Raw genomic sequence first — 13,355 nt, forward strand, 5'->3', positions numbered from 1 at the left:
GCCACCTCCTGACCCCAGAACCTGGGCATAGTACCTTCCAGGCCACAGGTGAGTAATTAAGGGTATTTCAAGAAGGACTTTATACTGGGTTATCGGTGTGAGCCCTAAATGCAACCACATGTCTCCTTACAGGAGAGAAGCAGAGGGAGTTCAGAGACAGGGAAGGAGGCCATGCGACCCACAGAGCTGCAATTGGAGCCACGTGGCCACCAGCCAAGCAGGGCCCGCAGCCACCCGAAACTGAAAGCCGTGAGGAACAGATTCGTCCTGGAGCCTCCAGAGGGAGCACGGCCCTGCCCACACCATGACCTCAGACGTCGGCCCCAGAACCACGAGAGAATACATTTTGGTTGTTTTAAGCCACTCCTTTTGAGGGGATTTTTTTTTTTTATAACAGCCCCAGGAAATCGAACACACCCCCCTTTAAAATGGGCATAATAAGAACCGCCACGAAGGATACAGTCAGGACCAGATGGGAGGTAGAAAATTCTTTGGACAGCACGTGGCTAGCACATAGCAAGCGTGGAATGCGTGAGACCCTGACTCTTTCCTGGCCACCCACTCAGCCCGCGGGGGTTAGCGGGTAACGGGCCAACTGAGGCCCGGCTACGGGGTCTGAGCGGGCGAGCAGGGAGGATCTTACCCTAGGAAGCATCTCCTGCTCACACTCACATCAGCTCTGGCCCTGCGCTAAGAGCTCTGTACTTTCTTCATTTAAGGCACCGTCCCAGGCTCTGGGGACATAGGGAGCCCAATACAAATGGTTTTCGTGGCAGGCAGGGGTGAGGTTAGCGGGGGAGTGGTGCGGGGGGAGACAGGCAGAGGAACAATGCAGTTTTCTGAAGGCGGCAAAGCAGCAGCCTGAGATGCTGAGAACCTATGGGATGAAGATCAGGAACCGGTCCTCTGTGGGAGGGAGGGACATTTCAACTCAGGTTGTCAAAGCCTAGAAGGAGTGGGCCATGGAAAGAGGGAGGGGACAGGCGGGAGCAGGTGAGCTGTCATGGGCAGAGAGGACAGCAACAGCCTGATGCAGAGGAGAGCGGCGCTGAAGCCAGGGTGGTGCGGGAGGGGCGCCGGGCTTGGAGGGTCAGGGGAGGATTCTGGACTTTTTCCTGAGATCAACAGGAAGCCATCGAAATATTCCAAACCAAACAATGCAATCACTGCGTTTTGAAAACCTCTCTGCAGCGTGAGATACGGTTTCACACCTACTAGGGTGTCCAGAACAAAAAAGACAGACATCAGGTGACAAGTGTTGGTGAGATGTGGGGGGAGCGGACCCCTTGGGCACCGCTGGTGAGATTGCAAAATGGTGCGGCCACTGTGGAGAGCAGTCCGGCAGCTCCTCAAAGGGCTGCCTAGAGAGTGATCGCATGTCCTACCAATTTTACCCCAGGCGTCTTCCCGAGAGAAACGCACACCTGTCCATACAAGAACGTGCGCACGAAAGTTCACAGCAGAATGATTCATAATGGCCCCAAGAACAACCCAAATGCCCATCAGTGGATAAATGGATAAGGACAATTCGGGCTGTAAATACAGTGGAATATGGCTGTGAAAAGGAACAGAGCAGGATACATGCTATGACATGGGGCGCCCAGGTGGCTCAGTCAGTTAAGCGTCCAACTCTTGGTGTCGGTTCAGGTCGTGATCTCAGGGTTGTGAGATCAAGGCCCACGTCGGGCTCTGTGCTCAGTGCAGAGTCTGCTAGAGATTCTCTCTCTCTCTGTTCCTCCCCCCCACTCTTGTGCTCTCTCTCTCTCTCTCTCAAATAAATAAATAAATCTTAAAAAAAAGAAAGACATGGATGAATCTTGAAAACATTGTGCTCGGTGGAAGAAGACAGCCACAAAAAGCCTCGTAAGTGTGATGCCAATTACATGAAACTCCCAGAATAGGCCAATCCCTAGAGACGGGAACTAGCCTAGTGGTTGCCAGGGAGAGCGGGAACAGGGAGGGAGTGCCTGCGAATGGGTGTGGGACTTCTTTTTGGTGTGATGAAAATATCTGCTAGTGGTGAGGGTTGTACAACCATGCAAATAAGGACCACCGAACTGTGCACGTTATATTTCGTTTATTTATTTTTAAAAAAGATTTTATTTTTAAGTAATCGCTACACCCAACATGGGGCTCGAACTCACAACCCTGAGATCAAGAGTCAGATGCTCCACTGACTTAGCCAGCCTGGTGCCCCAAATGGTGCACTTTAAATGGGTGAGTTCCGTGGATTCGGACGGAGACATCTTTGGGATGCTGCTATCCAGCTTAGCCTACTTTATCTTTTCTCCGATGGTACATTGTTGGGACTGGTTTTTCCTAGAGTTATAATCACAATTCTACTCTATTTCCACTTTTGTGATCCTGTTCCGTGCTTTCAGCTGAGGTTCACCTTGCTATTCCAAGCTCAGACCTTGACCATGCATTTGTGTGTGCGGTTGCCCTGTGCATTGTAGGATGTTTAGAAACATTTCTGGGCTTCACCCACCAGATGCCAACAGCATCCCTCCTCATCACTCCAGTGGTGACAACCAACAGCGTGTCCAGACATTGCCATGTGTCTTCCCGGGGGCAGAATCGACCCCTGTTGAAAACCTCTGCTCTGGAGCAAAGACACTGGATAGAACATCCTTAGAAGGTGTATTAGGGTCCTGTAAACAAACCTGGCCACAGCAGCGGGGTGGGGAGGAGAGAGAGAAATTTTAATAAATTGGTTCGTGTGATGGCAGAGGCTTGGTAAGCCCCAAATTTGCATCTCCATCAGGCTGGAGACCTGGAGAGACTGCCGTTCAAGTCTGAGAGCCAGCTGGAGACAGAACTCCCTCTTGCTCAGGGGAGGTCAGTCTTTTGTTCTATTTCAGCTTTCAACTAATTGGGTGAGCCCCACCCACAACTGCTTTACTTGGAGTCCACTGATTTAAATGATAATCTCGTCCAAAAAACACTTTCACAGAAACATCTAGAATAATGTTTAACCAGGGGCGCCTGGGGGGCTCAGTTGGTTAAGTGACTGCTTTCAGCTCAGGTCATGATCCCAGGGTTCTGGGATCGAGCCCTGCATCGGGCTCTCTGCTCAGCCGGAAGCCTGCTTCTTCCTCTCCCACTCCCCCTGCTTGTGTTCCCTCTCTCTCCCTGTCAATTAAATTAAAAAAAAAAAATCTTTAGAATAATGTTTAACCAAATATCTGGCCACTGTGTGTGGTCCAGCCAACTTGATGCATGAAATTCCCATTACAAAGGGATGCAGGCTACCCATAAAAGGAATTGCTTAGAAAATCTTGCATTTGATTTGGTACTTTTTCCTTCTTCCTTCCTTCCTTCTTTCCTGCCTTCCTGCCTTCCTTTGGTTTTTATACTGAATTTATATAGAATTATTTTATACTGAATTTATACAGAATTATTTTGGAACTACTTTACTGTAAACAAAAAAACAACTAAGTATATATGTTCAGTGGGTTAGGTGTCAAGATTTTCAGGTAAGAACATAAGAACAATTACAGAATCAAATAATATAAGAATGTTAGAACTACATTAGAAATATTGACACAAACTCATGGTTTCAAATAACTACAGTAGCAAACCCTTAATGATGGTCATGTCCCCACATCCCCGTGTGTGGGCCAGGAGCCACCCACCGCACCTGGAACGCTATAGTGAGCCACAGGGCAAGAAAGACTGTTAAGGATTATTGGGGTCATGTCACGAGGACGCAAGAGCTTGCTTAAGGAACTCCCATTGGCCAAAGTTCTGACAATTTGGAGATCAGAATAAGAAAACTGACTGTGCTTGATTAAAGCAGACTGACTCTATGAAGAACCATGCCCATCGCGATACGTAAGATAGAAAGTTACCATAATGTCCTAGGAAGGTGACCATACTAGAATGTGCTTATGCTGTCTTATCCCTCATTCCATTATGTATCAGTAAAAATACATTTGTCTGAAGACGTTTTCCTGCTCAAGGCAAGGGTCCTAGAATAATCCAGTATTCTGTAACTTCAATAGTTGTAAATTAGGATTTGTTTCATAATAATCTCAAGGGATGGGCAAATGGATGTGACACAGACAAAATAAGATTGATTAGGAGTCCATAATTGTCAACTCTGGGGGATGGGTACTAGAGATTCATTGTGCCATTGCTCAATTCTCCACGATGAAAAAAATTTTTAAATCAGGAGGACGTATGAAACAAAATTAGCAAAGTGCTTGTCATTGGTGAGGTTGAGTACTAGGTACCTATTCTATTAGCTCTACTACTTTTTTTTTATTTATTTAATTTTATTTTATTATGTTATGTTAGTCACCGTAGAGTACGTCATTAGTTTTTGATGTAGTGTTCCATGATTCATTGTTTATTAGTTCTACTTCTGTGTGTGTTTTAAATTTTCCATAACAAAAATCATTTTTTCTAAGCGTCCACATTTGCTAGAGTCATACGTTAGAATCCAAGGTTTGCCAGCTCAACTCAGAAGCTGAGGAGGAGACCCTTAGCTTATCACTTCCCGTGGTGCCTCCAGCCATCTAGCCTGGAAGGGACAAAGACCAGCCTCCTTCCATGTGCCCCTCCTGAGCCCTTTTCATCTTTCCACCCTCCCCTGGGCCCCCTGACCCCCGTGGGCTGCACCAACTAGCTCCCTGCCCCCAGGCTTCCCTTGGGTTCGGCCAATAGGGGTCCTGGCTGGAGACTGGAAGGCAGGAGGAGAGTGAGCTCAGAGCTCCCTCCTTTACTAGGTGTGTTTGACTGTTTTGGAGGCCACGGGCAGGAGCTGGGCCTCCTGCCTTCCAGCAGGCTCTCTTCTTGCCCCTCGAGGCCTGGGGGGCCACAGGCGGCAGGAGGGGCCACCCCATCCCCTGCCGGTGTGCAGTCCTAAATTTCTCATGCTCATGTGCAATCCTCTCCTGCACGGGCTCAGGAGCCTCTGCCCGGCCAGACCTCGCCCCCTAGAGCCCAGCTGAGGTGCCACTCCTCGGGGCACCTCTCCTGCCAGCCTGTAAGGAGTTCCAGCCCCAGTTCTAGCCTCTCCCTAGCCTGTTGTGGGTTTTTTTAAAAAATGTGTTTTGTGTGATTATTTGATGAATGTCTCCTTTTCCTAGTATAAAGCATCCTGAGCGCAGGGTCTGTTTCCTCCCACAGTTGTCGAGATACTGCATTCCCAGCCCACGGTTGCAGGCCCTTGATAAGCACTTGCTGAATGCATAATCATCTGAAGGAAGGACTTAGTGAGGCGCTTTATCCCGCACGCAGCCATTGTCCCAGGTTCTCCTGTGTCCCGCCTCTTATGCCTGTCCCCGTTCTAACCAATAAATGGAATCCTGGTGTGATGCCCCACGCACGGCCATCCCGGCCTCCAGAATAGCGCTACCAGAACCTTCTGCAGGGATGGAAATGTTCTAGACCTGCCAGGTCCTGTATGGCAGCCGCCAGCCACGTCCTTGGTTGCCGGACACTCGCAATGTGCCGAGTGCACTTTAGGAGCTGACTTTGCTATTTTATTTAATGTGGATGGACGATGAATCGCCACATGCCCAGCGGCTGTAGTGTTGGGCGCATGGCTCTGGAGAAAGGGGAGGCTCAACGACATGGATGGATTGGAGGAACGGTTGCAGACCAGCCCCTCCCCGGAAGACCCCCCATCCACCCCGATGTCCTAAATCCCGAGGTGGAGATATTTGTCTGGAGGAAGACCTTGCTAGACAAGCAACCGCCCAGGGTCCCTTTATTCAACATATACTGTCTCACTGAATCCTCCCAAGGGAGGAGGACTGAGTCCTTTGCTGTATACACGAGTTTATTTCATCGTCAGAGCAGACCCACGAGGGAGAGATTATGACCACTTCCAGAGGAGGACACTGTGCAGCAAGTATTTCGCTTGCCCAAAGTTGCAGCCCGAGGGGCTGACGATAAGTCCCTTGGGTTTAACCTGGATGTCGCCGGGACTCCCCAGGGAACTGTGCAGGGAGGCCCGAGGCATTCATAGATCCACGAGAACTCGTTTGTCGGGCCTTTCAGGTGCCCTCATGGGGCTTGAGTTAGGGTGGGGATGGGACATGGAAAAGTCATTTTAGATGTGGGGCTGCAGGCGGGGTGTTCAAATGCGGGCTCCAGCACGCAAAGGACAGGGTCAGAAAACACCAAGATGGAACTGTTCTGTATCTGAGCCGAGAGAGGCCCCAGAAAGGGGCCAGGGCCCCCACATGGGATCTCCACGGGGACGCAGGAGCACAAACGGGGGCAAGAACAGGGCCTTCTGAGCCTGCCTCCTGGCGCTGTGCTGCATGGCTGTCCCCAGCTCTTCCCTCCAGGCCTCGGTGGATCTGGATGCACACAGGGGCCCCTTCCTGCTGGCCGGGCAGTGGCTGGGATGGATGGGGTCGGGGAGGGGGTGAGCGGCAGTTAAACCAGACCGAGGCCTGGAGTCCAGGCTCCCAGTGCCCAGCCATCCCCCCGGGGTCTGGGGGTCCTCTTTTCTCCTCTGTAAAGTGGGGGTGGGGACACCAAAGGCCTACCCAAGCTGCTGCAGGGATGACGAGGAGTGAGGGAGGGGAAGGTGCTTAGGAGCTATAAAGTGCTCCCCCTCGTCCCTCCAGGGCCTGGGCTCATCCTCCTAGCTCTGACCCACCCAGGTCGGCTCAGGGTGAGCAGCCAGTGGGGACTGACCCACGTGGCAGAGGGAGAGCAATTCTGAGCCAACCAAGATCTTTGTGGCCGGGCAAGAACGGCTCCCCAGGCCTGCCAGGCTCGAATCCCATAGATAAAGAGAGATTAATGTCTAAGCCAGGCTTCATTCCAGAGATGGACAAACCAGTTTGCCACGGCTCAACCAGAGGAGCCTCGCCTTCCCCCAGGGCAAGGGGGTGGGGGCCTGAGCATCCGGCTGACCCTCCTCTGCTTCGAGGACAGCCCTTGGCCTTGACTCTGGGGCTCCAAGAGCTTCCCCAGGACTCAGCAGGTCCTACTGCCCTCAGTCCCCTGTGCCCTAAGGAACTTGCGGACATTTGCGGACATTCAGGTTGTAGATCAGTCCCCCCACCTCATGCCACCCTCAGGTATTGCTGGGGGGTGGGGTGGGGGGGAGAAGCTTCTGCTTGTGCTCCTCCAGCAGCCCGAAGCCCTGGGCCAGGTCTTCCGACGGAGAACCAGCCTCACGGATGCCAAAGCGGACGCCGTCGGGAGCAGTAAGAACACTGCAGTTTGACCAGGGCACCCGGTGTCTGGGGGACTCCCCCTAGCCTCCAGGGCCACCACTGGGAAAAAGGGAATGAAAAGCTCTAAAACTGACGTCTTGATTCCTCTCCCTTCCAGACCCATTCTCCCTGCGGCCTTCCCCATCTCGATTAAGGGCAACTCCATCCTTCCAGTTCCCCAGGCCAGACCGTAGGCCACCCTCGATTTCCCCTTATCTACTCCCCACGTCCCATCATCAGCCAAGTCCTGGTGGCCCATCCTGCAACATGTATCTACAGTGTGAACACTCTTCCTGCCTATGCTGATGGCAGCCGGCTCCGTGCCATGCTCTAGCTCCTGCCTGGAGAGCGTCCGCTATGAACCGAGACGTGCTTGGCACCTCGAAAGACTCTCCTCTCTTCTACTTATGTTCATTTAAAAATTCTTTTGCTCATTCATTCAACACTGATGGGCATGTGCCCTGGGCAGGGCACAGGAGTCACTGTGATGAAGAAGACTCTATCACGGCCCCAGGGAGGGTCTCTTCTTCTGGGGCTTGGGGGAGCAAGACACACGAATGGCATGATGACATCAAAGTCCCACAGGTCATGCGCAGGAGAGCCACGGAAGGAAGACTTCCGGAGGAGGACGGATTGGGGCTGGGCCTTGCAGGCCAGGGGACCTCCACGCAGGAGCACTGCCCGGGCCCCCCAGGCAGTGGGCCCAGAGGGTGCAGAAAGGGCTTCAGGGCAGCAGTCCAGGGGAGGGGCCTTGAGAAAGCATTAGTCGTGGATACCAAAGTCAGGGAGAACAGAAAGCCCTCGTTTTTGGAAACACAAAGGGCAAGAGAGAGCTTGGGGAGCTTGGGGACACACCAGTGTCCAATGGGGCTGGTGCCAGGCATGAGGGGCAAGAGGGGAGGCGGACAGGTTGGCTGGAGATGAGTGGCCACACAGGGCCTTAGACGCTGGGGCCAGAAGCGTGACTGTGTCCTGAGGACAGTCAGAGCCCCCGAGGGGTTTTGCACAAGGGAGGTGACAGCCAGATTTATACTTTAGAAATGTCTCTGTGACTTCTGGGTGGAGAGGCCCCGGAGAAGTGACAGGTGAGAGAGCAGACCCAAGAGGAGACAGGGCCGCATGGGGTCCCATGGGGTCCCATTACCTAAGTTTAAAATCCGCTTCCCTATTTCCTACCTGGGGGTCACTGGACACGTCCATCTGTCCAGTCAACTGTGTCCCCCTCCCCCCAAATCCATAGGCTGAAGTCCTCAACCCCAGGACCTCAGAACGGGACTGTATTTGGAGACGGGGGCTTGGAAGAGGTAATTAAGGTAAAATATGGTCATTAGGATGAGCCCTAACCCGGTCTGGCTGGGGGCCTTACAAGAAGAGGAGGTCAGGACACAGACCCACACAGAGGGAAGACCACGTGAGGACAGGAAGCGAGGACAGCCGTCTGCAAGCCCAGGACCGGGGCTCCGGGGGGAACCAGCCCTGCCCACGCTTTGATCTCAGACTTCCGGCCTCCAGAGCTCTGAGAAGCTAAGTCTCTGGGGCTTGGGCCCCCAGCCTGTGGTATTTGCGTCTGCAGCTCTAGCAAACTAACACGACGCAGGCAGCGTAGCAGGACCGGGAAGGAAGAGACAGACTTGGGTCACTTGGGGGACGGCTGTGCCCAGCACACAGTAGCACTCAGGACATAGCTGTTGAATCAGGTTGGATTCGGCACGAGGGGGGCCAGAAAGGGGGGCCTGGGACAGCGCGCTGAGGGTAGCACAAGCCCCATCACACTGGGGTGGTGGCGGCCCCGAGGCGGTGGGAGAGATATCTCTGACCTCCAACCCTGCCCAGCGCCCCGGTCACAGAGCACGTTCACCCCTCAACTGTACTTTACGCCTCTGCTTGGCAAGGGGGCACCTTGATATCCCAGATTTACTGAAAAAGAGACTAAGGCTTTGGAAAGGGGCAGGATCCTTCAGGACCACCAAGGTGGGGACGCTCTGCAGGACAGGTGTCTGGAGCCAGGGGGAGAGGTGGGGGCTGCTGGGAGCAACCTGGAGCTGGGGGTGGACCGTGAGCCCCCAAAGCCCGGGGCCTGGGGTGCTTTGCTTGCGTTTCATTTCATTTAGGGTCAAAGTGACTGAGTCTGAGCGCTTTGGAAAGCTTGGCTTTCAGGACCTCTGGGATGTAGCAAACACTAAAAGCCAGAACCTGCTGGGGTGAATGTCTCTGACCCCTGAAGAAAAGAGGAGTGGAAACCATCTCAGGCCTCTCTGGTACTGGAAGAAACATTTCTGGGTCAAGAATTTCCAACCCATAAATTCCGCACGTTTCAAATTCAAAGGAGGCCTGTGCAGGGCTGGGGTTTGCCTAACCTTTCACATCACAGAACTTCCTGCTTGGTGGCCTCCTGACAAGCTTGTCATCTGGGCCAGGGTTCACAGAGACGGTCTGATGCACTGAGGTACATAACAGGTCTGAAGTCAGACTGAAGCTTGGTGCCCTGGAATTTGCTTGATCAAAAAGGGAAAATTTTAAAAAATATATATTTTTTTGGGCAAAAATGTTTTTGGACTGCGCACCCGGGGCGCTGGGCTGCAGCAGGAGGGGATCGGTGTCGGGGGCCCCCTGTCTCCTGTTTCCCTCCGCGCCCACCGGCCTGGGTGTCTCCCAGGTCAATGTGCCACAGTGACTTCCTTCTCCTACACTTTCCCCTCTTCAGAATTGGCCAAACAAAAGTCAGCATCTTTGAAGTGGAGACTTGTTTATAAATCCAAGACTTTTTTTTTCCCAGAATGTTTTGGGGCCTTAGCAGATTGTTATTTTAACTCTTTTCCCCAGATGTTCTCGCCATATTTGGGCAAGACAAGAGACCAGAGGACTTTTTTATGTTTTTTTCATGAGAAACTGCAGTGTCTGGGAGAAGACAAACATGCCTGGGGTCTTCTCCCTCTTGTGGGTGATTCTGGGCTGAGCCTTTGTGATCAGCTCGGCCAGTCCCTGTTCAAGTCCAGGTTCACAAACAATCACTGGACGAGAAATGTCAGCCCATAAAAATTCTTGGAGGAACCCCCACTGCTTTGCCCAAGAGATCCCTATCTCTGGGGCAGAGACTTTCTGTTACTTTCTGTCCCCCGGCGATAAGGATCTGACCATCCACTCAGCATGTCAGGGCTCCGGCGATTGGACCCCTCCCATGTCACAGAGGGGAAACTGAGGCTCAGAGAGAGGAGCAGCATGTTTGGTTTTTAAAAACATTTTTACCTGGGCAAAATTCAAACTATAGACACATTTCAAGAACAATACAATGAATATCCATATATTTGGGAGGGGACAGGGGGAGAAGCAGACTCCCCGTTGAGCAGGGAGCCCGACATGGGGCTCCATCCCAGGACCCCAAGATCATGACCTGAGCCGAAACCAAGAGTCGGCCATTCAACCAGCTGAGCCACCCAGGCACCCCATAGGTTGTTTTTATTAAGAATTAATCCGGGGTCGCAAGGGGCAGTGAGTTGTCATGTCTCCTTCAATCTACAACAGTTCTCAGCCTTTTGTATTTGCTTCTGCTTTTGCTGATATGAACATTTTCAAAGCATCCAGGCCAGTTGGCTTGCAGGAAATCCCTCAATTTGGATTTGTCCGATTGTTTCCTCTTGTTTGGATTCAGGTTAGAGTTTTTGGATGGGAGCGCTACGGAGATGGTCCTGAGCCCTTCTCAGAGGCATGACCCAGGAAGCACATGAGGTCAATGCACCCCATTCTTGGTGATGTGAGGTTCAATTACTTCACTAAATTGACATCCCCATTTCCTGCACCTCTTGTTCCTTAAAAATCGTTCATCTATGGTTTTCACATTGATTGAGAGGATTCTTTCCTGAAACCCGTTATTACCAGGATGTTTGCAGAATGATGATTTTTGTTTTGTCATTCCTTGTACATTTATTAGTTGGTGTTCTTCTTTGAAGAAAAATGTTCTCTTTTACAACTTCTTTTTTTTCAAATTTTTTATTGTTATGTTAATCACCATACATTACATCATTAGTTTTTGATGTAGTGTTCCATGATTCATTGTTTGTGCATAACACCCAGTGCTCCATGCAGAATGTGCCCTCTTTAATACCCATCACCGGGCTAACCCATCCTCCCACCCCCCTCCCCTCTAGAACCCTCAGTTTGTTTTTCAGAGTCCATCGTCTCTCATGGTTCGTCTCCCCCGCCGATTTCCACCCCCTTCATTCTTCCCCTCCTGCTACCTTCTTCTTCTTCTTCTTCTTCTTTTTTTCTTAACATATATTGCATTATTTGTTTCAGAGGTACAGATCTGTGATTCAACAGTCTTGCACAATTCACAGCACTCACCATAGCACATACCCTCCCCAATGTCTATCACCCAGCCACCCCATCCCTTCCACCCCACCCCCCACTCCAGCAACCCTCAGTTTGTTTCCTGAGATTAAGAATTCCTCATATCAGTGAGGTCATATGAAACATGTCTTTCTCTGATTGACTTATTTCGCTCAGCATAACACCCTCCAGTTCCATCCACGTCGTTGCAAATGGCAAGATTTCATTCCTTTTGATGGCTGCATAATATTCCATTGTATATATATACCACATCTTCTTTATCCGGTCATCTGTCGATGGACATCTTGGCTCTTTCCACAGTTTAGCTATTGTGGACATTGCTGCTATAAACATTGGGGTACACATACCCCTTCGGATCCCTACATTTGTATCTTTGGGGTAAATACCCAGTAGTGCAATTGCTGAATCGTATGGTAGCTCTATTTTCAACTTTTTGAGGAACCTCCATACTGTTCTCCAGAGTGGTTGCACCATCCTGCATTCCCACCAACAGCGTAGGAGGGTTCCCCTTTCTCCACATCCCTGCCAACATCTGTCATTTCCTGACTTGTTAATTTTAGCCATTCTGACTGGTGTGAGGTGGTATCTCATTGAGGTTTTGATTTGGATTTCCCTGATGCCGAGCGATGTTGAACACTTTTTCATGTGTCTGTTGGCCATTTGGATGTCTTCTTTGGAAAAATGTCTGTTCATGTCTTCTCCCCATTTCTTGATTGGATCATTTGTTCTTTGGGTGTTGAGTTTGATAAGTTCTTTATAGATTTTGGATACTAGCCCTTTATCTGATGTCATTTGCAAATATCTTCTCCCATTCTGTCGGTTGTCTTTTGGTTTTGTTGAGTGTTTCTCTTGCTGTGCAAAAGCTTTTTATCTTGATGAAGTCCCAATAGTTCATGTTTGCCCTTGCTTCCCTTGCCTTTGGCGATGTTTCTAGGAAGAAGTTGCTGCGGCTGAGATCGAAGAGGTTGCTGCCTGTGTTCTCCTTTAGGATTTTGATGGACTCCTGTCTCACATTGAGGTCTTTCAACCATTTGGAGTCTATTTTTGTGTGTGGTGTAAGGAAATGGTCCAGTTTCATTCTTCTGCATGTGGCTGTCCAATTTTCCCAACACCATTTGTTGAAGAGACTGTCTTTTTTCCATTGGACATTCTTTCCTGCTTTGTCAAAGATTAGTTGACCATATAGTTGAGGGTCCATTTCTGGGCTCTCTATTCTGTTCCATTGATCTATGTGCCTGTTTTTGTGCCAGTACCATACTGTCTTGATGATGACAGCTTTGTAATAGAGCTGGAAGTCCGGAATTGTGATGCTGCCAGCTTTGCTTTTCTTTTTCAACATTCCTCTGGCTATTCGGGGTCTTTTCTGGTTCCATACAAATTTTAGGGTTATTTGTTCCATTTCTTTGAAAAAAGTGGATGGTATTTTGATAGGGATTGCATTAAATGTGTAGATTGCTCTAGGTAGCATTGAATCTTCACAATATTTGTTCTTCCAATCCATGAGCATGGAACGTTTTTCCATTTCTTTGCGTCTTCCTCAATTTCTTTCATGAGTATTTTATAGTTGTCTGAGTACAGATCCTTTGCCTCTTTGGTTAGATTTATTCCTAGGTATCTTATGGTTTTGGGTGCAATTGTAAATGGGATCGACTCCTTAATTTCTCTTTCTTCTGTCTTGTTGTTGGTGTATAGGAATGTCACTGATTTCTGTGCATTGATTTTATATACAACTTCTTTTTTAAAAGTACCAGTACTGACTCATGGATTCATGTTTCATCCAATGGGCTAAATATGTTACTTCCACTATTTATTTTGTGCGCAAAC

The sequence above is a fragment of the Phoca vitulina genome, unplaced genomic scaffold (assembly GCF_004348235.1).
Source record: "Phoca vitulina isolate PV1807 unplaced genomic scaffold, GSC_HSeal_1.0 scaffold19, whole genome shotgun sequence".
Classification (NCBI taxonomy): Eukaryota; Metazoa; Chordata; class Mammalia; order Carnivora; family Phocidae; genus Phoca; species Phoca vitulina.